Here is a 26,329-nt window from a genome sequence, read left to right as displayed (position 1 = left end):
ACACCGGGCTACTCATTGGCCTTTATAGCATTAATAACATGGCAACAGGGACCCACCCTAATCTTACCTCACAAAGAGTTGTCTGAGGTGATGTCCACAAAGAGTTTTCATGTCTTTCCCTAGGAGTGACACCTTGAAGCAGAGCTCTGCACCTACTGTCCTCTTCTGAACCCAACAGAGGATGGATTTGGTTCCAGAAAAGAGCACAGTAACTATGTTTAATGATTTCTTAAGTACAGAGCTCAGCACACTCCCAAATATTCAGCTACACTAACCAAAGATGACCATTACTTGATAGGAGTCGATCAACTACCAATGCCCACCTTAGCACATACAATGATGGAGCAAACTATCCAGTACTCGTGTTCGCTGGAATTGTAGGCTCTGTTCCAGATTTCTCTAACTGTCCTGTCAGAGGTGCCAAGCCATCTTCAAAAGGTAAATAGGGTTGACCCAACAGACACAAACCAGAAATTCCTCACTGTTGTCTTAGGCATTTAATTGGTTCTCTCCCTTCTATTTACCACTCTCTTCTCTCACTACACTGCAGCTCATGATCTTCATTCCTTTTTAAGGTAATTGTGTCCTTAGAGTTTATCCTTGTATACTGTAGCTCTTCCCTTGCCTCTGCCCAGCAAAACTGTTTCTTTACCCTTATTGACACCTATGCCCGATGCCCTCGCCACTTGTTCCAGAAATTTAACTCCCTCTTCAGGCCTCCTGGACCCCAGGCTCCACCACCCCTTGAGTCCAGTTACCTGGTCACCTATTTTATTGAGAAAATTGACACCATCGGGTCAATTCCTAAATTCACCTCAGTCCCTAAATTCACCTCAGTCCCTCCCCATTCTGGTCCCCTCTTCAACTCTCCCATCCTTTCCACAAGTTTCTCTAGAGACCTCCTGCCTCCTGTAAAAGCCATCCCATCCACCTGTGCATCCAACCCCATTCCTTTGTGTTTTCTCAAAAAACTCACCCCCTCTCTTCTTCTCTCCCCAGTAGCCATCTTCAACCATTCACTCTCCATTCCCACTGCTTTCAAACATTCCCATGTCTCCCCTATCTTAAAAAAGCCCTCCCTTGATCCCACGGCTCCCTCCAGTTAATGCCTCATCCCCCTCCGACCATCCCTCTTCAAAATTCTTGATCAACTTGTCTACACCCCCTGTCTCAAATTCTTCTCCTCCAATTTTCTCCTTGACTCCCTCCAATCTGGCTTCCATCCCCTTTACTCCATGGAAACCACCCTCTTAGAGGTCACCAATAATTTCCTTCTTGCCAAATACACCGGCCTCTACTCCACCTTAATCTCCTTGGCCTTTCAGCTGCCTTTGATACTGTGGATCATCCACTTCTTCTGGAAACAATATCCAACTTTGGCTTCACTGACTGTCCTCTCCTGGTTCTCCTCTTATCTCTCTGGCTGTTCATCCTAAATCTCTTTCACAGGCTCCTCCTCTGCTTCTCACTCTCTAACTGTGGAGGTTCCTCAAGGTTCAGTTCTGGGTCCCTTTCTATTCTCCATCTACACCCACTCCCTTGGAGAACTCATTCACTCCCATGGCTTCAACTACCATTTCTATGCAGATAACATCCAAATCTACATCTCCAGCCATGATCTCACTCCCTCTCTCCAGTCTCGCATCTCCTCCTGCCTTTAAGATATCTTTACTTGGATGTCCTCCCATCCCATCCATATTGCACCCAAGTTAATACAATCATTCATCCTATCCCACCTGGATTACTACATCAGCCTCCTTCTTCCCTCCTCAGCCTCCTGTCTGTGCCCACTCCAGTCCATACTCCACTCTGCTTCCCAGATCATTTTTCTACAAAAACGCTCAGGAAATGTCACCCTGCTCTTCAAAAATCTCTAGTGGTTGCCCATCCACTTCTATATCACATAAAACTCCCTCATCATTAGCTTTAGAGCACTCAATCACCTCATCCCCTCTTACCTCACCATTAGTCTCTCCTTCTACAGCCCAGCCCAAAACACTTTGCTTCTCTAGTGCTAACCTTCTCACTATGCCTTGATTTCACCTGTCTCCCACCAACCCCTAGCCCACTTCCTGCCTCTGGCCTGGAACACCCTCCTTCCTCTAATCTGACAGAAACCATTCTCCCCTGTTTCAAAGCCTTATTGAAGGCACATCTCTTCCAAGAGGTCTTCCCAGACTAAGCCCCACTTTTCCTCATCTCCCACTCACTTCTGCATTGCTCTGACTTTCTCTCTTTGTTCTTCCCTACTCCTCGTCCCAAAACACATGTATACACATCTGTAATTTGTATTGATTTGTATTGATTTCTGTGTCCCCCTGTCTAGCCTGTAAGCTCATTGTGAGCAGGGAACGTCACTATTTATTGTTGCATTGTACTTTCCCAAGCACTTAGTAAGGTGCTCTTCACACAGAAAGCACTCAAATTTGATTGAATGAATGAATGTCCATTCTCATTTTCAACCAACCATGCCTAAATCTCATCTCTCCCACTGCCAACCTCTCTCTCATACCATCCCTCCTTCCTGGGACTCCCTCTCTTGTCCTATACATAGACCACAGCTCTCCCATTCTTCACAACACAAATGAGATTGCATCTTCCTCTTGTTGTTGTCATCCGACCCAGTGCAACATCATGGACACATCTCTCCCAGAACGCCCCACCTCTATCTACAATTGTTCTGGTAGTGGATCCATAGAGTTTTTTTGGTAAAAATATGGAAGTGGTTAACCGTGCCTCCTTCCACGCAGTAAACTTGAGTCTCTGCACTAGACTGTCTCCCAAGCTACTGCTGCCCAGCACTGGTGAGTTTTGGCCACTTGCTAGCCACTACCCAAACTAGGAATGGAATGGATATGTCTCTGCTTGACTCTCCCTTCCATAGTTGGAACTGGTAGAGTACTGGAATCTCTCCAGGTGTGACCCTAAGAAGGGCTTGCATTTCTTACAGAAGGCTTATCCTAAGTAATCTCTCATTTTTCCACTTTTAATCACCTTACTCTTACTTCAGCCCTTCCTTGTGTCCTAAGCACAAAAGTTTTCCTATTCATGTATTTATAAATTAGTAATAGTAGTAGTAATATTTAAGTACTAAGCATGTGGAGAAGCAGCGTGGCTCAGTGGAAAGAACATGGTCTTTGGAGTCAGGGCTCATGAGTTCGAATCCCAGCTCTGCCACTTGGCTGTGTGACTGTGGGCAAGTCCCTTAACTTCTCTGTGCCTCAGTTCCCTCATCTGTAAAATGGGGATTAAGACTGTGAGCCCCATGTGGGACAACCTGATTCCCCTATGTCTACCCCAGCGCTTAGAACAGTGCTCGGCACATAGTAAGCGCTTAACAAATACCAACATGTGCAAGACACTGTACTAAACAGTGGGGCAGATAGAAGACAATCAGTTTGGACACAGTTTATGTTCCACATGGGACTCAGTCAATCCCAATTTTACAGGGAAGTTACTATTATTATTATTTATATATTTATTAAGTGCTTACTATATGTCAAACACCTTTTTAAGCCCTGAAGTAACTACAAATTCATTAGGCCAGACACTGCCCTAGTCCCACAAGGGGTTCACAGATTAAGTATGGGGGAAAAGAGGAATCCCCATTTGATAGATGAGGTTACTGAGGCTTTGAGAAGATTAGTGATTTACCCTAGATCATACAGCAGACACCTGGAAGAGCCAGGATTAAAACCCAGGTCCTTGGATTAAAAGTCCAAGGTCCATGGTATTTCCACAAGGCCCCACTGCTCCTATGTACACATCTTTTATATTGTACTACTCACAATTGTAATTTATCTGTCTGTTTCCCCCACTAGACTGTAAACTCCTTGAACGTAGATACTGTGTCTTCCAACTCACTCAAGTGCTTAGTACAGTGCTCTGCACAAAACAGGCATTCAATAATTACTATTGATAGCTTGAAACAGAGAGATGGAAGTGATCAAGGAAATGAGGCTACCAGAGAGCCAGGAGTCAAAAAGCTATGTGAGACACCTGGACTATATTCTTCTCACATCTCTAAGGGACATAACCACCAATAGCCACTGCTGAAGGGATAACAATTATATTCCTTCCCCTGTATTCTGCTAGATCTAGCATAAATCGGGGGGGAATTGACTTGAGAGAGTTGGATTATCTAAATAATGTGGCCTAGTAGAAACAGCACAGGCCTGGGAGTCAGAAGATGTGGGTTCTAATCTCAGCTCCAGCACTTCCTTGATATGTGACCTTGGACTAGTCATTTAACTTCTTTGTGCCTCAGTTTCCTCACCTGTAAAATGAGGATTTAATGACAGTTCTCCTTCCTATTTAAACTGTGATCCCTATGATGGGAAAGAACTGTGTCCAATAAGATTAGCTTGCATCTATCCCAGTATTCAGTACACTCCTTGGCACATAGTAAGTGTTTAACATATACCACAATTATCATTACCACCCTTGCTCTCCCTGGCCCATGACCATGGATAATGGAGATGTGGCTGCATTCCCACTTTTGTCCTATTCTCTAAGCCCAGAGATAATCAATGGTTCTTCAAATTCATTCATTCATTTGTGTCACTACAAATCAGGGATACCAGGTGAAGATTTCTGAGGAGGCTCCCACTAGCTGCTCATTTTTCTCTGCCGGTCAATGTCTCACTTGATTCCTAATCTGCCATGATTTAATTACATTGACTCTTAAGAACACCAGTCTTCTTCGATACTTGGAGATTTTAATAACTCCTCAGAACACATCATTCTTATTAGGTTTCTTAATTCAATCAAATTTGTTTTCTCATCTAATCCTGCTATTCTTCTACAAGGAGGGATCCCTTTTCCAGCTGTGTTCAATTCAAAAGAACTTATGACCACCTACTTGGGAAAGATTTTCTCATACCTTATGTATGCAATCAATTCTCACTCATTGGTAAAGAATCCTGCCTCCCCAAATGAATTGGGATGCCCTGATTAAATGGTATTTTATAGCACAGGTAAGAATCTTTCATATATAGTATCTGGAATATAAATGTAGTCATTAAGCAGTTTCTAGCTGGAGTAATTATTCATTCGTTCATTCAATAGTATTTATTGAGCGCTTACTATGTGCAGAGCACTGAACTAAGCGCTTGGAATGTACAAGTTGGCAACAGACAGAGACAGTCCCTGCCCTTTGACAGGCTTACAGTTTAATCGGGGGAGACAGGCAGACAAGAACAATGGCAATAAATAGAGTCAAGGGGAAGAACATCTCATAAAAACATTGGCAACTAAATAGAATCAGGGTGATGTACATCTCATTAAACAAAATAAATAGGGTGATGAAGATATATACAGTAGAGCGGACGAGTACAGTGCTGAGGGGGTGGGACGGGAGAGGGGGAGGAGGAGAGGGAAAGTGGGGAGAAGAGGGTTTAGCTGCTGGGAGTGGGGGTTAGAGGGAGCAGAGGGAAAAAGGGGGGAGCTCAGTCTGGGAAGGCCTCTTGGAGGAGGTGAGCTTTAAGTAGGGATTTGAAGAGGGGAAGAGAATTAGATTGTCAGAGGTGAGGAGGGAGGGCATTCCAGGACCACAGGAGGGCATTCCAGGACCGCGGGAGGACGTGGCCCAGGGGTTAACGGCGGGATAGGCGAGACCAAGGGACTGTGAGGAGGTGGGCGGCAGAGAAGCAGAGTGTGCGGGGTGGGCAATAGAAAGAGAGAAGGGAGGAGAGGTAGGAAGGGGCAAGGTGATGGAGAGCCTTGAAGCCTAGAGTGGAGTTTTTGTTTGGAGCTGAGGTTGATAGGCAACCACTGGAGTTGTTTAAGAAGGGGAGTGACATGCCCAGATCGTTTCTGCAGGAAGATGAGCCGGGCAGCGGAGTGAAGAATAGACTGGAGCGGGGCGAGAGAGGAGGAAGGGAGGTCAGAGAGAAGGCTGACACAGTAGTCTAGCCGGGATATAATGAGAGCCTGTAGCAGTAAGGTAGCCATTTGGTTGGAGAGGAAAGGGTGGATCTTGGCGATATTGTAAAGGTGAGACCGGCAGGTCTTGGTAACGGATCGGATGTATGGGGTGAACGAGAGAGACGAGTCAAAGATGACACCGAGGTTGCGGGCCTAAGAGACGGGAAGGATGATCGTACCATCCACCGTGATAGGGAAGTCTGGGAGAGGACCGGGCTTGGGAGGGAAGATGAGGAGCTCAGTTTTGCTCATGTTGAGTTTTAGGTGGCGGGCTGACATCCAGGTGGAGACATCGTGGAGGCAGGAGGAGATGTGAGCCTGAAGGGAGGGGGAGAGGACAGGGGCAGAGATGTAGATTATCCTATCCTACCTATCATCCTATCCTATCAGGTTTCAGTTATGCCCACTAGACCATAGTGCCCATTATTTAGTATCACTTTTTATTAATCTTTCCAAATTGTATTTACATGCATGTTTTTGAGGTGACCAAAAATCCCCTGCCATCTTTACTATCCACACTTTTCAGATGGATACCTGTCAATATTATTATTGTTCAAACTTGATTGTCCAGAAGGCTTTTATGTCAATCGAAAGCTTCTATCAACTTTCCTTTTAACTGGCTTTACAGAACACCAAAAAAAAAATTTGAAATAATTCCTGGTGATTGAATACTGTCTCAAAAATAACATCAAATGCTACTCAATCCCGAATCCTGCACTGTTATCACAGAAATGACCTGGAATTGCATTATAGAGGTCAGGGGATGTCCCTTTGCCCCTGGCTTTATTACATACTCTCTCCAATAGCTTAAAACCATGACTTCCTGAAATTAGACCCATGACTCAAACCAAAGTTTCCAAATTAGGTTGAGCTTGTTTTAAAAGATATTCTCTTTTAGCGGGTTATACTCTGGGTCTTCCATTATAAGAAAGGGAAGAAGAAGCATGGATAATCCAAACAGTATCTAACACAAAACTGAGCATGTCAGTTTGGACCTTTTATGAATATGGGGAGATGAGTCACTGAGACTTGATTAAGAAAGTGGAAATCACGGGGACCACTCCTGGGTTACTGGAGCTTGACATAGTTTTAGCACCGTATGACACAGTGTAAGAGAGAGGGCAAAGGGAAAGAACCCTGTCCCATGTTCCCACTCTGGTGTCTCTCTTCACAAATTCCAGACCACTACCCTCCCCACCTTTAAAAAGACTTATTAAGGTCACATCTCTTCCAAGAGACCCTTCATGATTAAGCTCTCTTTCCCCCAACTCCCTCTTCCTTCTGCATAATCTATGCACTTGAAACTATGATCTTCAGGCATTTGATATTGAAGACCAGTCCCACAGCACTTGTGTACATATCTATAAGTTACATTCTATAAAGTTTTTAATTATATTAATGTCTTCCCCTCTAGATAGTAAATTCACTGTAGGCAGGGAACATGTCTACTAATCTGTTGTATAGTACTCCCCCAAGCATTTAGTACATAGTAACAATAAATACCACTGATTGATTGATTCAAAATCTGTCACAGAACCTCCAGCAGGGATAATAAAACATTGACGGGCCATTATTTGCCATTTTCCCTTTTGATCCACAAGTCTTTGAATCTTTTCTTACTTTGGTCTCCTTTGCCTTTCCCAATTGTCCACTTTCTAAACTTGAAAATCCTTGCCGATTCCAGATATATTTGAGAGGATGAGGGAATGGACCCCAATAATTCCTTTAATTTCTTTCAGGCCCAGGGTTCTCCAAACTCCTTACCACTTTTATCTCCCCTCAGGACTGTAAACACGTTGTGGGCAGGGAATGTTTCTATCAACTCTGTTATATTGTACTCTCCCAAGCATTCAGTACAATGTTCAGCACCCAGTAAGCACTTAATGATTGAATGACTGATTCTCTTCTCCCCCTTTTGCAGCATAGCCTAATGAAAAGAACACATCTCCTAATCTGGGAGTCGGAAGACCTAGTTTCTAATCTCTGTTATGTCACTTGTTTGCTGTGTCACCTTGGGCAAATCACTTAACTTTTCTGTACCTCATTTTCCCCATCTTTAAAATGGAGATTCAATATGTTTTGTTTTGTCCTTTCTACTTAGGCCCTAAGCCCCATGTAAGAGAGGGACTGTATCCAACCAAATTATCTTGTACCTCACCCAGTGCTTTTTGCAGTGCTTGGAACATATTAAGTTTTTAAACAAATGTTGTTATTAGTATATTATTATTATTGTTGGCTGGATGGCTGAGAGGGTTTCTTCCACTGCCGCAGCCATTAGCTTTTACTCCAGAATGATGCATCTCTCTTAATGAGCCCTTGAAAGGAGGTCCAGTTCCTTCTGGGTAACAAGATTCCTTAGAAGGCAGGAGCAATTGTACATCTGAGCCACAAGACCCTCCCCCTCCCCCATCCAGATCCCCAAATAACCCAGCCAATTTCTCCCCTTGTCCCACTCCATGAAGCTCCAGCATTCCCATAAATGGATACCTTGTGATTCTCACTGCTGGACAGAGGACCAGGGCAGAGGAAGAAGGAAAGATAATTTACACTTTCTAAACCCCCACTGAACCCTGGATCACTGAGAGCCTACACTGGCTTTATCATTCGAAACTCTACACCTCCCAGAGCCAGCTCTGATGACTGAAATATTTCACAGTGCTTTCTTCCCCTCCCTCTCTCCACTACAGTGATAGTTTTCAGGAGTTGACCAGGCTTGGGAAATTAAAATTGGGAGATAGAAATTGAGTCTATCAACATCACAATCAATTTCCTCCTCCTTCTCTTCCTCCACATCATCAACAGTATTTATTGAGCACCTTGGATGCAGAGCAATGCATTAACTGCTTGGGGACTTAGAACAGAATGAAAAAAATGTGATCCCAGGTTCCTAGGGGTTTACCTTCCAAGGGACAAGTTGCAAATAAGTTCCTCTTCTTTTCAACTTTCTGGTTCCTCGGCAGCAAGGAAGTAAACTGGAGAGGCAATAAGCTACCAAAGGCTCAAACATAATGACAGACTGAGCTTTGGCTCCGGACTCTGATTTTGCTAGCTTCCTCTGCCTCTGATACTAGAATTTGTCTATAAGACATGTACATTTCTCATCAGCCCACAGAACTTCTAAAGCAGAAGCAATTAAATCTCCATCTCTGAAGCATCACATTTTTTTCCCTTCAGTCCATTCTTTCCAGCCAAAATGTTGAAGGTTTAGTACAAACGAAGGACAGAAACACTGGGCACCAATAAAGCCCGTGTTGTGAAAGGCAGGCAGATGGGTTTTGGATGAGGCAGCCAAATAAACACAACAGAAATTGATCAGGAGAAACAAATCCCTCTTTGCTCAAATTCAACAACAACGCTTCCAGGCATAGAATGGCTTTGCATCAAAGGAAATCGAACCTAACCCAACGGATTCAGGCAATATTTTCAGGAGGTTGCAGTTAAGGAGATAACCTCTTTCTCTTCACAGTCTGGTCAATGCAGTCTGCACCACTAGACAACCCTGTTCTCTATGTCCTTTCTGGTCCTAATTTAGTGTCCCCTGAGCAATGCTCATCCCAAATGGCCGAGGGCCAGCAAAGGTCCACTACACTACTTTCATAGGCTCACTGGACAAGTATACAGAAAATTCTCAGTGTATGACCTTGGTTAAGTCACTTAAAACAGGGATTAAGACTGAGTCCCACGTGGATACGGATTGTGCCTAATGCAGTGCCTGGCATATACTCAGTCAGTCATTTATAGGACAGAGCACTCTACTAAGAGCTAACAATATAACAGGTACATTGCCCGCCAACAACGAGTTTACAGTCTAGAGGGAGAGCTACATAGTGAGCACTTAACGAGTATCAAACAGAAGAAGAGACTTCTGGATATAACTTCCCAATCAGCATATCATCTTTGAACCAAAAGGCAATTCTGATTTCTTAGATCTCTTAGATCTAGAGATAAGATCTCTTTCTAAGATCTGACATCTCTTTTCTTAGACCTCTTCAGCTGCTGCATCTCACTTGTCATCTAAGCCAGTTTTCTCTATTCCCTGTTAATCTGGAGTCCAATGCCATAGTGCTATATTTCCTCCTCTCCACCTTCTCCTTTGGAAATTATGTCCATTCTGAAGGCTTCAAGTCCCATTTTCAGGTGGGTTATTCCATTCATTCATTCACTCAATCATTATTTATTGAGCACTTACTATGTGAGAGCACTGTACTAAGCACTTGGAAAGTACAAATACAGCAAAGAGAGACAAGATTTGCCTCCTTTCTGCTTAGCCCATTATGACTATACTACCTGCAGAGTATCTCTCTCTCTTCACTTAACAAAGGCCATCTGAACTAAACCGGGTCCAAAGAGTTCTGTCTTTCCTCAAACCTGAAACCTTCCCAGTCCCTCAAATCCTGTCACCTCCATGAAATTCCCTTCTCCAACTCAGAGGCTTGAATCCACAAAAATCATTTTCAAACCCCCACTATCAATCCCATATTCAATCAAGTTGAGTCACTTACTCCTCCTCAACAGGCCCTATTTTTTTCCTCAAAGCCTAAATCCTTCCCTCAGAGTCAGAACAAGAATCAAGGCCACAGTTTCCTTAGCCCCTTTCACACCATGTGTGAAAGTGGTATCAGGAAATATTAACCTTAATTTCTGTCACTAATGAAGGCAACATTCATTCTCAGGAAAATTACTTGAAAGTCACTTCTGAAATATAAGACCTTAAGATGTCTCTGAACAGTACTTGTAACTTACAAATTCATTTTAGAGAGGTAGCCTACTTAGAGCTTTGGGCACTGGACATTAACTTTCAGGGAAAGGAGATTTGTAGACACATTTGAAGAAAACTATAACATCTCTACCTTGAGAGATCACATGAAAAGTGGGGGTTTTATGCATATATCATGATGTTTTGAGAAAATATTTGGGGTGAACTTTCACCAATATACCTTCTAGTACAAACCTTTGAAAAAATGGCCTAACTCCCCATTTTTATTGGCTACCTGAACATAAGGGAAAAGCTTTACTTCAAGGTTATGATGCCTAAGGTATTCTTAAATTGATTTTTTAAAAATATTTATGAATCAAAAAAAGTAGCTTCCTTTTGAATGTGGAGGGTAGCTTAGCCAGGCATCTAAAAACTTTGTCTTATACAGAATGAGGCAAACAGTTGACATTTTAAATGCAGTAAAAAGTTATCAGTGATTTCTCCTTTAAACTGATCATGACTCAATATGGAATACTCTGTTTTATGGGAATTGCCTGAGAAAATTGTACAATCCCTCTTGCATTCATAGCAGGCATGGATTTCCTTTAAAAACACAGTGGCCTTTTATCCTAAGATTGATTCAGAGTACAGCAAGCTCAATAACTAATAAGTATTCTTGCCCTACCCCTCTTCCATCCTTTGTACTGAAAGACAAGTTAGGTGTTTTTTTTTATTGGACCTTTTACTATTCATGTCTTGATTAAACTGTATTTCCACTTTTGCTCTGATTGCTTCTCAGCTTATTCTGTCAGAGGGTTGCTGTCTAATCCATTTTGCTCTGTCTACATTTTTTTTCCAAATCCTTCAGTTTTCCTTTGTTTGGTCTTCTGTGGGTCCTGTGCTGCAACTCTATCCATCACCACCCAGTAATCTTTTAGTCTTTGTTTCATGTGAGGGGGAGAAATGCTTAGGTTTGGTGAAATCAATCAGTCAATGGAATTTATTGAACACTTACTGTGTGCAAAGTACCATACTAAGTGTTTGGAGAGTACAGTTCAATAGACTTGGTAGATAGGATCCCTGCCCATCAAGAGCTACTAAGTGAGTTTTCACTTCAGGGATGATGGACAACTACTTCTTGCTGGCTTGCCTGATGAGGTGAGAATTCCAGCCTAAAGGAAAAGCCACCGTCAAAGCCGATAATTAGGGGAAAGCAATCCTGCTGTGGCCATCACAGCTCTTTCTCCCAAGCTTGTCCTTCTGGGTGGAGCCCAGAAGGACATCTGAGACTGGACTCTGATAGCATCAAACTTTGGGAGTCATTGAAAGCAGTAGGGTTACAGTGCTAAAAAGAATAATGATGATGATATCTGTTAAACGCTTACTAGGAGCACAAAGTAGAAGAAGAATCTTCCCCTCCAAGTAATCCAGTGAATGTATTTCCACTTGCCTGCTGGGCCATCTCTACAGCCAAAATGACCAGAGAGTTGGATGGATTGCATATATTTCAAGCAGCTGGCAGAATTCTACGGGCTGCTGGGCATGAGTAGATACTTTCCTAAGGCAGAAAGATGGCTTTTTTAACAAGGTATTTGTTGAGCACTGTGTTAGAAATAACATAGCCTAGAGCTTCAGAGGTAAAGCACTGAATTGACAAAAATAATGCAGGTGGTTTAAGAACCTTGATTTGTAGGAATGTGCTTGGCAGTAAGGATGTTCAAGGCTGGCAGAAAGATATTAAGTTTAATGATAAGTAATACATAGCACATTACACAATTCTTTTAAATTATTATTGTCTGCAAGGGATGAATTACAAGCAGGGAGAAAGAATCATTCAACTGGTATTTACTGAGTGCCTATTGTATGCAGAGCACTTTATTAAACTCTTGGGAGAGTACAGTACAATAGAGTTTGTACCCATGATCTCTGCCCACAGAACATTATAGTCTAGAGGGGAAGCAGTATGGACTAGTAGAAAGAGCATGAACCTGGGACTCAGAGGACTTGGGTTCTAATCCCAGCTCTCCCAACTCCCTGTGTGATCTCGGGCAGTCACTTAACTTCTGTGTCTCAGTTTCCTCATCTTTAAAATGGGGATGTAATACCTGTTCTCCCTCCTATCTAGACTTTGAGCCCCAAATGGAGGCAGGGACTTTGTCCATCCTGATGAACATATATCTATCCCAGTGTTGAGAAGTGTGCTGGGTGCATAGTAAGGAATTAACAAATGCCTTACAAAAGATAGGCAAAGTAAACTGCCAATAGAGAAAATGGTAGAGTTTAAGGATATGTAGATAGGTGATGAAGGGCTGTTCATGAAGTGAATATCAAATTCCTTGACAAGACTAACAATTCATCACTGAAAAGACAGAAAACAATAAATTGTACTCCAGGATGGATTTGATGTAGTAGTGGGTCCTTTTGAGCATCTTCTGATTGGTCCAGGAGACTACCTAACTGACGGTAAATGCCCAGAAATAGTGGCAATCCCATAATTCTCCTGCTTCCCAACCATTAGTCTGTTTAAGTTTTGGGGATTTCCCAAGCCAACCCAAAGTGGTAACAGAGATAGAGATGGGGAACAGAGCCATCTTCTGGGCTGGCAGATGGGCTGGAAATAGGGACCCTGGAGTAACCTGAAATAAGACTACATAGAACCCCATCTTCACGACAAAGGGGAAGATTTTCAATGGGAGTTGCCAGGAGAACAGAAGAGTTTCTGCATATGGCTGAAGTACCTAGGGCAAGAATCCAGAACAGCCTCATTTGAAAAGAGAAAGATGGATTGAGACAGACCAACTGTGAGAAAAGGGTGCCAAGATAGTAATATTTGACACCTGGAGGACAAGTACATTTTGTGCATGGAAATTTTGTTTGCTCCATATCTCAGCAAAAACATCACCAAATACACAGGAAAAAACCTATTTGGACACAGTCTTTGAGGAGGAACTGATCATGTAGCAATAGGAAAATATTTATCTTATCAAGGCAAAAGGAGGGTATGAAGCACTGTAGCTATAGAAAAATATTTTCCCTTATCAGGGAAAGGCAAAAGGACAATATGAAGCACTTTCTGTGATGTCCAAGAAACTCTTCAGATAGGAGGGAATGAATTCTGATTTAACTTTACAGGCTTTATCTTAGTTCTATGAAAACATATTGATCAATTGTAGAGTGTGCCTGTCATGGGAATAGATACAGAGGAGAGCCCCACAATAGCTGAAGCCCGAAGGAAGAGAGCCTGGAAACTCCTTTCGGTCCCATTTCAACCTCCATTCCTGCTTGCAATCTTCAGTATGTCATCGCACTAGCATTTGGTATACATCCTTATTTTTGTGCCATGTTGAGAAATGAATCACTCTGTAGTTTATTGATCCTAATGACCTTGATCCTAACACGTGACTCTGGGAGGATACCAGGGAGAAGAGAGTAAGTGAAGGCCACACTCACTCATCCAATTAACCAATGGTATTTATTGAGGGCTTCCTGTGGGCAGAGCACTGTACCATGGCCTTCAGAGAGTACAAAACTGAGTAGATGCAATCCCTGCCCATGAGGAACTTGGAGTCAAGGAAAGAGACAGACATTAAAAAAGAATTATGGGTGGATGTCTTCATAATACTGTGGGACTGAGGGAGATGGAGTAAGGGAAATGAAGACTTAGTTGGGGAAGGCCTCTTGGGGAAAATGTGATTTTACTAACTCTGAAGTTGGACAGAATGATGGTCTCACATATATTAAGGGGGAGGGTATTCAGAGCCAGAGGGAGGACAACGAGTCATCTACAATTGATGCTTAGAATTCCTTAACTCCCATTCTCTCCTGGACCCCCTCCAATCTGGCTTCCGTCCCCTCCACTCTACCGAGACTGCTCTCTCTAAGGTCACCCATGACTTCCTTCTTGCCAAATCCAATGGCTCCTACTCCATTCTAATCCTCCTTGACCTCTCAGCTGCCTTTGACACTGTCGACCATCCCCTTCTCCTTCACACCTTATCTCACCTTGGCTTTACAGACTCCGTCCTCACCTGGTTCTCCTCATCTCTCTGGCCGGTAATTCTCGGTCTCCTTTGCAGGCGCCTCCTCCCCCTCCCATCCTTTAACTGTTGGAGTTCCTCAGGGGTCAGTTCTTGTCCCTCTTCTGGTCTCCATTTACACTCACTCCCTTGGTGAACTCATTCGCTCTCACAGCTTCAACTACCATCTCTATGCAGATGACATGCAGATCTACATCTTTGCCCCTGTCCTCTCCCCTTCTCTTCAGGCTCGCATCTCCTCCCGCCTCCAGGACATCTCCACCTGGATGTCTGCCCGCCACCTAAAACTCAACTTGAGCAAAACTGAGCTCCTCATCTTCCCTCCCAAGCCCGGTCCTCTCCCAGACTTCCCTATCACCATGGATGGTACGACATCCTTCCTGTCTCTCAGGCCTGCAACCTCGGTGTCATTTTTGACTCGTCTCTCTCCTTCACCTCACACATCTGATCCATTACCAAGACCCACCGGTCTAACCTCTATAATATCGCCAAGATCCGCCCTTTCCTCTCCACCCAAACGGCTACCTTACTGCTACAGGCTCTCGTAATATCCCAGCTTGACTACTGTCAGCCTTCTCTCTGATCTCCCTTCCTCCTCTCTCGCCCCACTCCAGTCTATTCTTCACTCCGCTGCCTGGCTCATCTTATGGCAGAAACGATCTGGGCATGTCACTCCCCTTCTTAAACACCTCCAGTGGTTGCCTATCAACCTCCGCTCCAAACAAAAACTCCTCACTCTATGCTTCAAGGCTCTCCATCGCCTTGCCCCTTCCTACCTCTCCTCCCTTCTCTCTTTCTACTGCCCTCCCCACATGCTCCCCTCCTCTGCTGCCCACCTCCTCACCATCCCCCGATCTCGCCTATCCCGCCATCGACCCCTGGGCCACGTCCTCCTGTGGTCCTGGAATGCCCTCCCTCCTCACCTCCGACAATCTAATTCTCTTCCTCTCTTCAAATCCCTACTTAAAGCTCACTTCCTCCAAGAGGCCTTCCCAGACTGAGCTCTCCCCTTTTTTCCTCTGCTCCCTCTACCTCCCCCTTCACTCCTTTGCAGCTAAACCCTCTTCTCCCCCCTTTCCCTCTCCTCCTCCCCCACTCCTGTCCCACCCCCTCAGCACTGTACATATCTTCATCACCCTATTTATTGTTTAATGAGATGTACATCACCCTGATTCTATTTGCCATTGTTTTTATGAGATGTTCTTCCCCTTGACTCTATTTATTGCCATTGTTCTTGTCTGCCTGTCTCCCCTCATTAGTCGGTAAGCCCGTTAAAGGGCAGGGACTGTCTATCTGTTGCCGATTTGTACATTCCAAGTGCTTAGTACAGTGCTCTGCACATAGTAAGAGCTCAATAAATACTACTGAATGAATGGACAAGGGTTTGATGGCTAGGAGGGCAAGATTGAGGTTCAATGACTAAACTGGCATTGGAGGAGCCAAGTGCAGGATGAGCTGTAATAAGAAATCAGTGAGGTTACATAGGAAGGGCAGAGCTAGTTTAGTGCTTTAAAACAGATAAGGAACTTCCATTTGATGTGGAGATATTTGGGTTGTTAGCATTTATGCACACATCTTCAAACTCTCTTGCTTCCATCTACTTGTAATTTATTTCAGGGTCTGTTTCTCACATTAGATCATAAACTCCCTGAGAACAAAGTGTCTACTGACTCTATTGTACACTCCCAAGCACTTAAGTACAACTCTCTGCTCAGGGTAAGCACTCTGTAAATAATATTGATTGACAATCTGATGCCCTAAGAGGCCAGTGGGATCAAAGAGGGTTCTCTCACCCACAAAATATCATCAACATCAATAGCTACTAGTATGTGTCATTCATTCATTCAATAGTATTTACTGAGCGCTTACTATGTGCAGAGCACTGTACTAAGTGCTTGAAATAAACAAGTCGGCAACAGATAGAGACAGTCCCTGCCGTTTGACGGGCTTACAGTCTAATCAGGGGAGACAGACAGACAAGAACAATGGTAATAAATAGAGTCAGGGGAAGAACATCTCGTAAAAACAATGGCAACTAAATAGAATCAAGGTAATGTACATTTCATTAACAAAATAAATAGGGTAATGAAAATATATACAATTGAGCGGACAAGTACAGTGCTGAGGGGATGGGAAGGGAGGGGGGAGGAGCAGAGGAAAATGGGGGGAAAAGAGGGTTAAGCTGCGGAGAGGTGAAGGGGGGTGGTAGAGGGAGTAGAGGGAGAAGAGGAGCTCAGTCTGGGAAGGCCTCTTGGAGGAGGTGAGTTTTAAGTAGGGTTTTGAAGAGGGGAAGAGAATCAGTTTGGCAGAGGTGAGGAGGGAGGGCGTTCCAGGACCGCTGGAGGATGTGGCCCAGGGGTCGACGGTGGGATAGGCAAGACCGAGGGATGGTGAGGAGGTGGGCGGCAGAGGAGCAGAGCGTGCGGGGTGGGCGGTAGAAAGAAAGAAGGGAGGAGAGGTAGGAAGGGGCAAGGAGATGGAGAGCCTTGAAGCCTAGAGTGGAGTTTTTGTTTGGAGCGGAGGTTGATAGGCAACCACTGGAGTTGTTTAAGAAGGGGAGTGACATGCCCAGATCGTTTCTGCAGGAAGATGAGCCGGGCAGCGGAGTGAAAAATAGACCAGAGCGGGGCGAGAGAGGAGGAAGGGAGGTCAGAGAGAAGGCTGACACAGTAGTCTAGCCGGGATATAACGAGAGCTCGTAATAGTAAGGTAGCCGTTTGGGTGGAGAGGAAAGGGTGGATTTTGGCAATATTGTAAAGGGGAAACCGGCAGGTCTTGGTAACAAATAGGATGTGTGGGGTGAACGAGAGAGACGAGTCAAGGATGACACCGAGATTGCGGGCCCGAGAGACGGGAAGGATGGTCGTGCCATCCATGGTGATAGGGAAGTCTGGGAGAGGACCGGGTTTGGGAGGGACGATGAGGAGCTCAGTCTTGCTCATGTTGAGTTTTAGGTGGCGGGCAGACATCCAGGTGGAGACATCCTGGAGGCGGGAGGAGATGCGAGCCTGAAGGGAGGGGGAGAGGACAGGGGCGGAGATGTAGATCTGCGTGTCATCTGCGTAGAGATGGTAGTCAAAGCCGTGAGAGAGAATGAGTTCACCAAGGGAGTGAGTGTAAATGGAGACCAGAAGAGGGACAAGAACTGACCCCTGAGGAACTCCAACAGTTAAAGGATGGGAAGGGGAGGAGGCGCCTGTAAAGGAGACCGAGAATGACCGGCCAGAGAGATGAGGAGAACCAAGAGAGGACGGAGTCTGTAAAGCCAAGGTGAGATAAGGTGTGAAGGAGAAGGGGATGGTCGACAGTGTCAAAGGCAGCTGAGAGGTCAAGGAGGATTAGAATGGAGTAGGAGCCATTGGATTTGGCAAGAAGGAAGTCATGGGTGACCTTAGAGAGAGCAGTCTCGGTAGAGTGGAGGGGACAGAAGCCAGATTGGAGGGGGTCCAGGAGAGAATGGGAGTTAAGGAATTCTAAGCATCAATTGTAGACGACTAGTTCTAGGATTTTGGAAAGGAAGGGTAGTAGGGAGATAGGGCGATAACTGGAGGGGGAAGTGTGTCACAAGCCCCCCAGTTCATACCAACCAGAACCTTGCCGGGACTGGGGAGCCTCAGTGACACAGAGAAGGCAAATCCCACATCTGATACCAAGGTTATCTACTTAGTTTTAATAATAATATTATTGGTATTTGTTAAGCACTTACTATGTGCAGAGCACTGTCCTAAGCACTGGAGTATATACAGGGTAATCAGATTGTCCCACATGAGGCTCAGTCTTAATCCCCATTTTACAGATGAGGTAACTGAAGCACAGAGAAGTTAAGTGACTTGCCTACAGTCACACAGCTGACAAGCAGCAGAGCCAGGATTAGAACCCATGACCTCTGACTCCCAAGCCCAGAGTCTTTCCATTGCATCACACTGCCTCTCTGTTTTACCAACATGCAAGAGAGCAACACAAACATACACTCACCCACTCCACAACCAAAGTGTCCAATACCAGTCTGTCAGTGTTCCTTCTTCCTGCTTCCAAGTGCTGCTGCCTTCTGCTGCTGTCAAGTTCTGCTCTCCTACCACTCCCAACACACTTGCTTCTCTGCATACCTCCAAGTGCCTCCCCCAGACCATGCCTCAAAGCAACTGCCTTGTATCTACCTTAGACATGGCAGCTGTGGCTCTTTATAGCAGTCATTGATTGGTCCAGATCTGTTACTGGGTAGAACAGGGAGAGGAAACTATGCCTCCCTCCATGCTCCACCCCCAACAAACCAACCATCACCTGCCTCAAGTAGAGAGCATTAGTGCCTTTGCAAAGTCCCTTCTTTGTGGTTTGTGGAATCACAAACAGTCACTAATGAAGCAGCTTGTTGAGGGCTCACCACAATATGAAACAACATGTGCAAGGCACTGTGGAGATAAAGAGAGTCTAGAGAAGATTCTGTCTCACCCTCAACCACGCACAAACAAAACTCACAATTTTTATTTATTTTTATTTTTTAAAAGTTCTGGGAAACAATAGTAAGAAACTCTCCTCTTCTGCTCTGGAACAAGGAATCATCTCCCACAAACCTTCAATGTATAACCACAGTATCACCCAACAGCATTGCTTCACTTGGGCTTTCTCAGGCCAGGCCATTCAAAGGAGGCTGTGGGCATGCTGGAGTAGAGCTATCACAGCCAGCAAGGGAGCGATTCTAATGCAAAGACTGGTAAAAATTGTAGGAACCCATGGGAATGAGCTGTGCCTCATTGACTCTGAGATGAATCGATTTCTACCCTGTAATAATAACAGTAATAATAATAGTGGCATTAGTTAAGTGCTTACTATGGAGCTAGGCACGGTACTAAGAGCTGAGGTGAATATAAGAAAATAGGATTGGACACAGTCCCTGTTCCACGTGAGGATCACACTCTCAATCCCCATTTTACAGATGAGGGAACTGAGGCGGGGAAGTGAAGTGACTTCCTGAAGGTCAAGCAGCAGACAAGTGACGGAACCGAGATTAGAACCCAAGACGTTCTGGCTCCCAGGTCCATGCTCTAACCACTACACAATACTGCTTCTCGTGTAGTTTCTGAGGCTGTACCCATTCAGCTTCAGAAATGACTAGTCTTCTGGGGGGAAATCTCTCCATAGCTAGATGCAGAGAAGCTGCAAAACAAAGGAAGATGGTACCCTCACCTACCCTCTTCACCCTGACATCCTCGCAAAGTCATAGGGTAGAATCAAGCTCATACAGCATTCAATAAACAGCAGGCTGATTCATTTATCAACATGGCACAAAAATAGGGTTGTAGCTCAAAATAGGCACATGTTGTTTATTTATTTGATTGCTTGTTTATTGATTGATGACATTGGTCAAACCCTTCCAAATCTCGAAGAGCTTTACCAAGAGCTGGGGAAAGCAACAGGGACATTATTAATTCAGGCATGGCTTCTGGCCCACCAGGAATTCACAGGAGACAAATACAGACACAGAGAGAAAGGTGAATGGAGAAATTCAGCACTGGTAATTATGCACACCTAAATATAAAATGTAAAACTGCACAAATGCTTGAGCTCTGGAGCAATTTTCCTTTAAATTAAGCACACTACAGACTGGTCCTCAAGTCCAGGAGAGAGTTGTCAATACACCTTTAGGACAGGGAGGATAACCTCTCCCACAAGAATTGTTTGGAATGTACTTGGAGCCTGCCAAACTGTTTGGTTGTTTCTGGGTGGAGGATAGTTCCTCTTCCATTACTGGGAATACTGGGAAAGCTCCAACACCTTGGAGGTGGAGGGTGGAGTCAAGCTCTCCTGAGGTTAGAGCAAAGGGAAGGCAGGCAGTGGGGCTGTCTGGTTGGCTGTGAGCACCTCTGAATCTACCTGCTTCTCTGATACCCTGCCAGAAGAGATGGTCATGTGGTAAACATATTTTTCTTTAAACTATTCCTAAGGTAAAAGGAACCTAAAAGGCATTAATTTGGTCATTTGCATAATATGTGGGTTAATTTAAACTGACACCTACTCCTCAGCTTTTTCCCTAATCAGACTTGTCAGCCAGGCTGAATGACTGTTAACCCAATCCTCAACTTGACTCTAACAATCTTAAATCGCAGTGTCTTTAAATATCACCTTGAAAACCTTAACTCCCTAAAAGGTCCTCTTTGTTTCCACACTCTCCCATCATGATGCCCAAACCCTCTGTCCCCACTGGACCTCCAGTGGTTGCATATCAACCTACACATGAAGCAAAAACTCCTCATTCTTGGCTTCAAAACTCTCCACATCACCTGGCCCTCTTCTACCTTACCTCCCTTCTCTCCATCTACAGCCCACCCCGTACACTCCGCTCCTCTGCCACTAACCTCCTCACTGTCCCTCGTTATCTCCTGTCCCGTCGTCAACCCCTGGCCCATGTCCTACCACTTACCTGGAGTGCCCTCCCTCCTCATATCAGCCAAACTAACTCTCTTCCCCTCTTCAAAGCTCTACTGACAACTCACCTCCTCCAAGAGGCCTTCCCAGACTGAACCCTCCCTTTCCCTCCACCCCCCTCGCCTCCCCATTCCCCCTACTCCCTCCCTCTGCTCTACCCACTTCCCCTCTCCACAGCACTTGTGTATATTTGTATAAATTATTTATTGCTCTATTTTATAAATTATGTGTATACATCTATGATTGTATTCATCTATTTTGATGGTATTGATGCCTGACTACTTGTTTTTTTTGCTGTCTGTCTCCCCCTTTTAGACTGTGAGTCCATTGTTGGGCCAGGGATTGTCTCTATCTGTTGCCAAGTTGTACATTCCAAGCATTTAGCACAGTGCTCTGCACACAGTAAACATTCAATGAATGTGATTGAATGAATGAATAAATCAACAAACTAGACCATGGAGGAAATTACCCTAAGTTTATCTAATAAAGCAACATTGCAGTATGTGCTCAGTAATTAACAATATGTTACCAATTTTATCAATATGTTACAATATGTTAAATTAATTAAAAAAGGAATAAAAAGAGAATAATGCATTGACAACTGCTTCACTTAATAAATGATTTAATTAAACTGTATTAAAGCATACCGTATGTTTAACCTACCAGTGATGGTTGCTTGAACATGAACTTTTTTTATAAGGAGAAAGGACATGGTTTGGAGCAAACTGCACAGTGAATAAATGATTCTAAATTGTTTAAATAGACTAGTGTTATTGTAATTATCTCGTTCTGGGTCAGGTTGAGTCTTGTATTAAGTAAATAAGTGCGTGACTTTTCAGACTTGGTAATTAAACTCTTCCATACTTTATATTTTCTATTATGTGCAATTTTAGTTATTCCTTCAATTTGCACAAAATAAATTGTAATTAAAGAGGGAGAAAAATAGAATAAATGGTTAACAGGACATTACACTAAGAAATGTTGAAGCATTTTAATTACATTGGATAAGACATATGAAAAGAGAAATTATATTTTTAATATTGTACATTAAAATGTTTCAGGGATTCATTGGCTAATAAGAAAAGTAGAACTGGAAGGGACCTCGAGGCCATCATTTCTAATCAATCAATCAATTAATCATTTAGTGGTACATAATGAGCACTCACTGGAAACAGAACTCTGTACTCACTGTTCAGGAAAGTACAGTACAACAGAGTTGTTAAATGCCAACCCTGTCCACAAAGAGCTTACAGCCTGAAGGGGGAAAGAGACATTAAAATAGAGTAGGGGTGAGAGAAACCATAAAATTCAAGAATATTTAGGTAAGTATTGTGGGTGTGGGGTGAGTATCAAATAATAATAATAATGGTACTTGTTAAGAGTGTACTATGTTCCAAGCACTGTTCTAAGCACTGGGGTAGATAGAAGTTAAGCAGTTTAGTCACGGTCCTTGCCCCACTTGGGGCTCACATTCTTAATCCCCATTTTACAGATGAGGGAACTGAGGCACAGAAAGTCAAGTGGCTTGCCCAAAGACACCCAGCAGATATGTGGCGGGACCAGGATTAGAACCTAGGTCCTTCTGACTCCCAGGCCTCTACTCCACCCACTTAGCCACACTGCTTCTTAGTGACCCACTCAGAGAGGGTTCAAAGAGAACTGCTGTTTTCCTGGTTCTCCCAAGTGTGCTATCACAGGCCCACGTGGCTTTGGAATTTCTTTTAAAGCGGGATGTGTTTATATACATCGGCCCATGAGATTACATATCGGCTCTTCCCACATCACCCCAGCATCCAAACACAGATATTTCTGTTCTCTGCAAAGTGGATTTACAAGGCCAGAAAGAGGAAGACTATCCCCTTAGGTTTCTGTCCTCAGAGACCACTGGTCCTAGAATGAACTGGACAGGAAATTTTCCTTAGGGGATTTTCCTTCCAGTCTGCACCATGTCAGCCTGTCTGGTAGCAACTACTAGGAGTTCCCTCAAAGTGCTCAAAGTGTACACACCCAAGTTCATAGTTGATATAGAGGAGAGAGAGGATAGGGGAAATGAAGGGGCTCACCTGGGAAGGCTTATTCCAGATGTGATTTCAGTAGGGTTTTGTAGATAGGGAGAGTGTTTATGTCTGATGGATATGAAGTAGGAGGGAGCTCCAGGCCCAAGGGAGGACATGGGCAATGAGTCAGTGACAGGATAGATTAGATCTAGGTACAGAAGGTTGGTGTTAGAGGATTTGAATGAGTGTGTTGGGTTGTGGTAGGAAAAAAGCAAGGATAGGTTGGGGGAAGAGAGATAACTGAATGTCTTAGAGACATTGGTAAGAAGTTTCTGTTTGATGAGGAGGTGGTTGGGCAACCATTGGGGTTTTTTGAGGAGTTGGCAGATGTGGCCTGAACTGTTTTTCAGTAAAAGTGATACAGGCAGAAAAGTGAAGTATGGACTGGAGTAGGGAGAGACAGATTGCAGGGAGGTCAGCAAGTTGGCTGATGCAGTAGTCAAGGCAGGGAATGATGAGTGCTGGGATCAACAGGGTAGCTGTTTGGATGGAGAGGAAGGGGCAAATTTAGAGATCTAGTGAAGGTAGAACTGACAGGATATGGTGATAGATTGAATATGTGGGTTGAATAAGAGCGATGCTACAGGACTGTGAGACAGGTAGGATGGTAGTGCTATCTACAGTGTTAGAGAAATCAGGGAGAACCCTCTATCCCCAAACAAATGAATACTTAAACAACTAGAAGAGAGTGTTCTTTCCTTATAGATAACAAATAAATTTTAATCATCCTTTGGGCCTGGAAGTTCTTCCTTATATCCAACCAAAATTTATCACTTAATCAATCACTCAATCCAATTTACTGAGCACTTCCCATGTGCAGACACTGTAATAAGTGCTTGAGAGGTACAATACAATAGAGTCAGAAGACATGATCCTTGCTGTGGTGAGCCCAAAACAAGCTCCCTAACTAGTGACTGTTCGTGATCCCATGAACAACAACAAGGAAGAGGCTAGTGAAGGCACTGATGGGCTCTACTTGAGGACAGGTGGTTTCCAGCCTATGGGGGTGGAATATGGAGGGAAGGATGATCTTCTCTCCCTGTTTAGGCCTGGACCAATGACTTCTACATGGAACCACAGATGCTACCGTCTAAGGCTGATAAAAGGTGGTCGTTTTGAATTGTGAGGAAGCAGGAGCAGTAAGACAGCAGCATTCTAAGGAAAGAAAAGCAGGAGAAGCAGCAGAAGGTAGCAGCAACATGAGGGCGCAGAGAAGAAAGCAGCGTGTGGAGGAGGCTTGCAGCATCAGCTGTCCGTGTTGCCAGGAACTTCTCCCAAGCTTCTGCCTTAGGACTAACAGAACGGGCTCCTTTGATCAGCAGGCTTGTATTAGACCCTTAGTGGAGCAAGTAAGAGTGTGTACATGTCACTCCCTTGCACGTTGTTAAAATAAAGTAAAACTCCTTCCAAAGTAACCCTCGTGGTATGTTTTGTGGTTTGACTCTCTATGTGCCACTGAGGCCACCCCAGTCCCGAAAAGTCCTGAATGGGGTGAGCCGGGGGATCCTGATATTTGCCTTCAAGGAGCTTACAGACTGGAAGGGGAGACAAACATTAAAATAAATTACAGAGGTGCATGTACAAAAGTGCTGTTGGGATTGGGTGAAAATCAAAGTGGAAAGTAACCCACATGTAAAGGTGATGGAAACTGCAGGGGAAATGAGGGCTTAATCAGGGCAGGCATTTTGGAAGAAAAATGAATTTAGTAGGACTTTGAAGATGGGAGGCTAGTGGTCTGTTTTATATGAACGGAGACATAGTTCCAGACCAAAAGGAAAATGGGGGTAAGCGGGAAGCCATTTCTTGTTCAAATCCAATGGCCCTTTTACTTGGATTTGCACGCTTTATTCACCCCACTCTCAGCGCCCCACAGCACTTAAATATATAACCGAAATTTATTTATTTATATCAATGTTTGTCTCCCCCTCTAGACTGTAAGCTCCTTGTGGGCCGAGAAAGTGTCTAACAACATGTAGAAGCAGCGTGGGCTAGTATGAGAAACAGTGTGGCCTAGTGAGAAGAGCAAGGGCTTGGGAGTAAGAGGTTGTAGGTTCTAACGCAGCTCCACCACTTGTCAGCTGTGTGAATTTGGGCAAGTCGCTTTACTTCTCTGTGCCCCAGTTACCTCATCTGTAAAATGGGGATTAAGGCTGAGCCCCGCCTGTGACAACCTGAGAACTTCATATCTCCTCCAGCACTTAAAACAGTGCTTGGCACATAGTAAGTGTTTAACAAATAACATTATCGTACTCTCCCAAGTGTTTAATACAGTGCCCTGCACACAGAAAGTGTGAAGTAAAGATTGATTTAATGCACACTGGATGGGAAACAATTAATCAGCATTCTCCCCCCAAATTTCACATATTATCTGAAGCTAGTAGTGATAACCCATTTAAGACTTGCCATCTATTCATATTAGATGACCCATTCCCATATCTCACAGCACAGAACTTGTGCCTGTGTGGTTAGCATTCAAGGATTTGATATATTTGCAAGGCGTTTTTGGCTTTCCCACAAGAAAAATCTGCCGGAGATTATTGAGAATACCTTAGTATTAAAAACCAAGTAGGAAAAACATGTCCTATCAACACACCAATCAGTTGATACAAATTCTTTTTCTCCAGGATAAAGAGAAGTTCTGAGGAGCTATAGGCAGTAGCTGATCTCAAGGACAACAGGAAGTTTTTCAAAGAGCATCTTACAAAGCTTTGGACTAGAGTCCAAGGGCTCTAATCCCATTTTCAATACTGAGGAGTAACAATTGCTGATTGATTATGCTGTAGTCCAGGACAGATAGGCTGATAGCTTCAATAAATATCTCAGTTGCCCATCAACATCTCAATACTGCTAAAGCTGATGTGGGGCAGTTTCCTACGTTTAACCATTTCACTTTTCTGTCAACCATGTCAGAAGTACTGAAGACTATAATTCGAGCTTCAGAAGGAAAACCCACTGGTCCAGACAGCAATTCTGCAGAGGCTTCTCAGGCTTGCCAGAAAGCTTACCAACCTGCTGTGAATGAAATCTGGAAAGGGATTGAAGTTTCTCAGGTGGTCCAAGATGTGCATGTTCCTCATCTGTTAAAAAAAAAAAGAGAAGAGAATCATTCCACCTGCAATAAGCACCATGGGATAGTTCTCCTGGATGCTGCTGGGCAGTTTGAAGCCAGCTCAGAGTAATAGTGAACTTTG

At 44.0% G+C, this 26,329-nt stretch overlaps 1 long non-coding RNA gene across 1 annotated transcript; it reads left to right on the top strand.

The window, feature by feature from the left end:
• The first annotated feature begins 104 nt into the window (after positions 1-104).
• On the top strand, positions 105-24,553 carry LOC120638985. Its single transcript, XR_005661064.1, has 2 exons — positions 105-438; positions 24,186-24,553. It is a non-coding gene; the product is annotated as an uncharacterized LOC120638985 (long non-coding RNA).
• The last annotated feature ends 1,776 nt before the right edge of the window (positions 24,554-26,329 follow it).

The sequence above is a fragment of the Ornithorhynchus anatinus genome, chromosome 18 (genome assembly GCF_004115215.2).
Source record: "Ornithorhynchus anatinus isolate Pmale09 chromosome 18, mOrnAna1.pri.v4, whole genome shotgun sequence".
Taxonomy (NCBI): domain Eukaryota; kingdom Metazoa; phylum Chordata; class Mammalia; order Monotremata; family Ornithorhynchidae; genus Ornithorhynchus; species Ornithorhynchus anatinus.
This window is presented reverse-complemented; position numbering and strand designations above follow the sequence as displayed.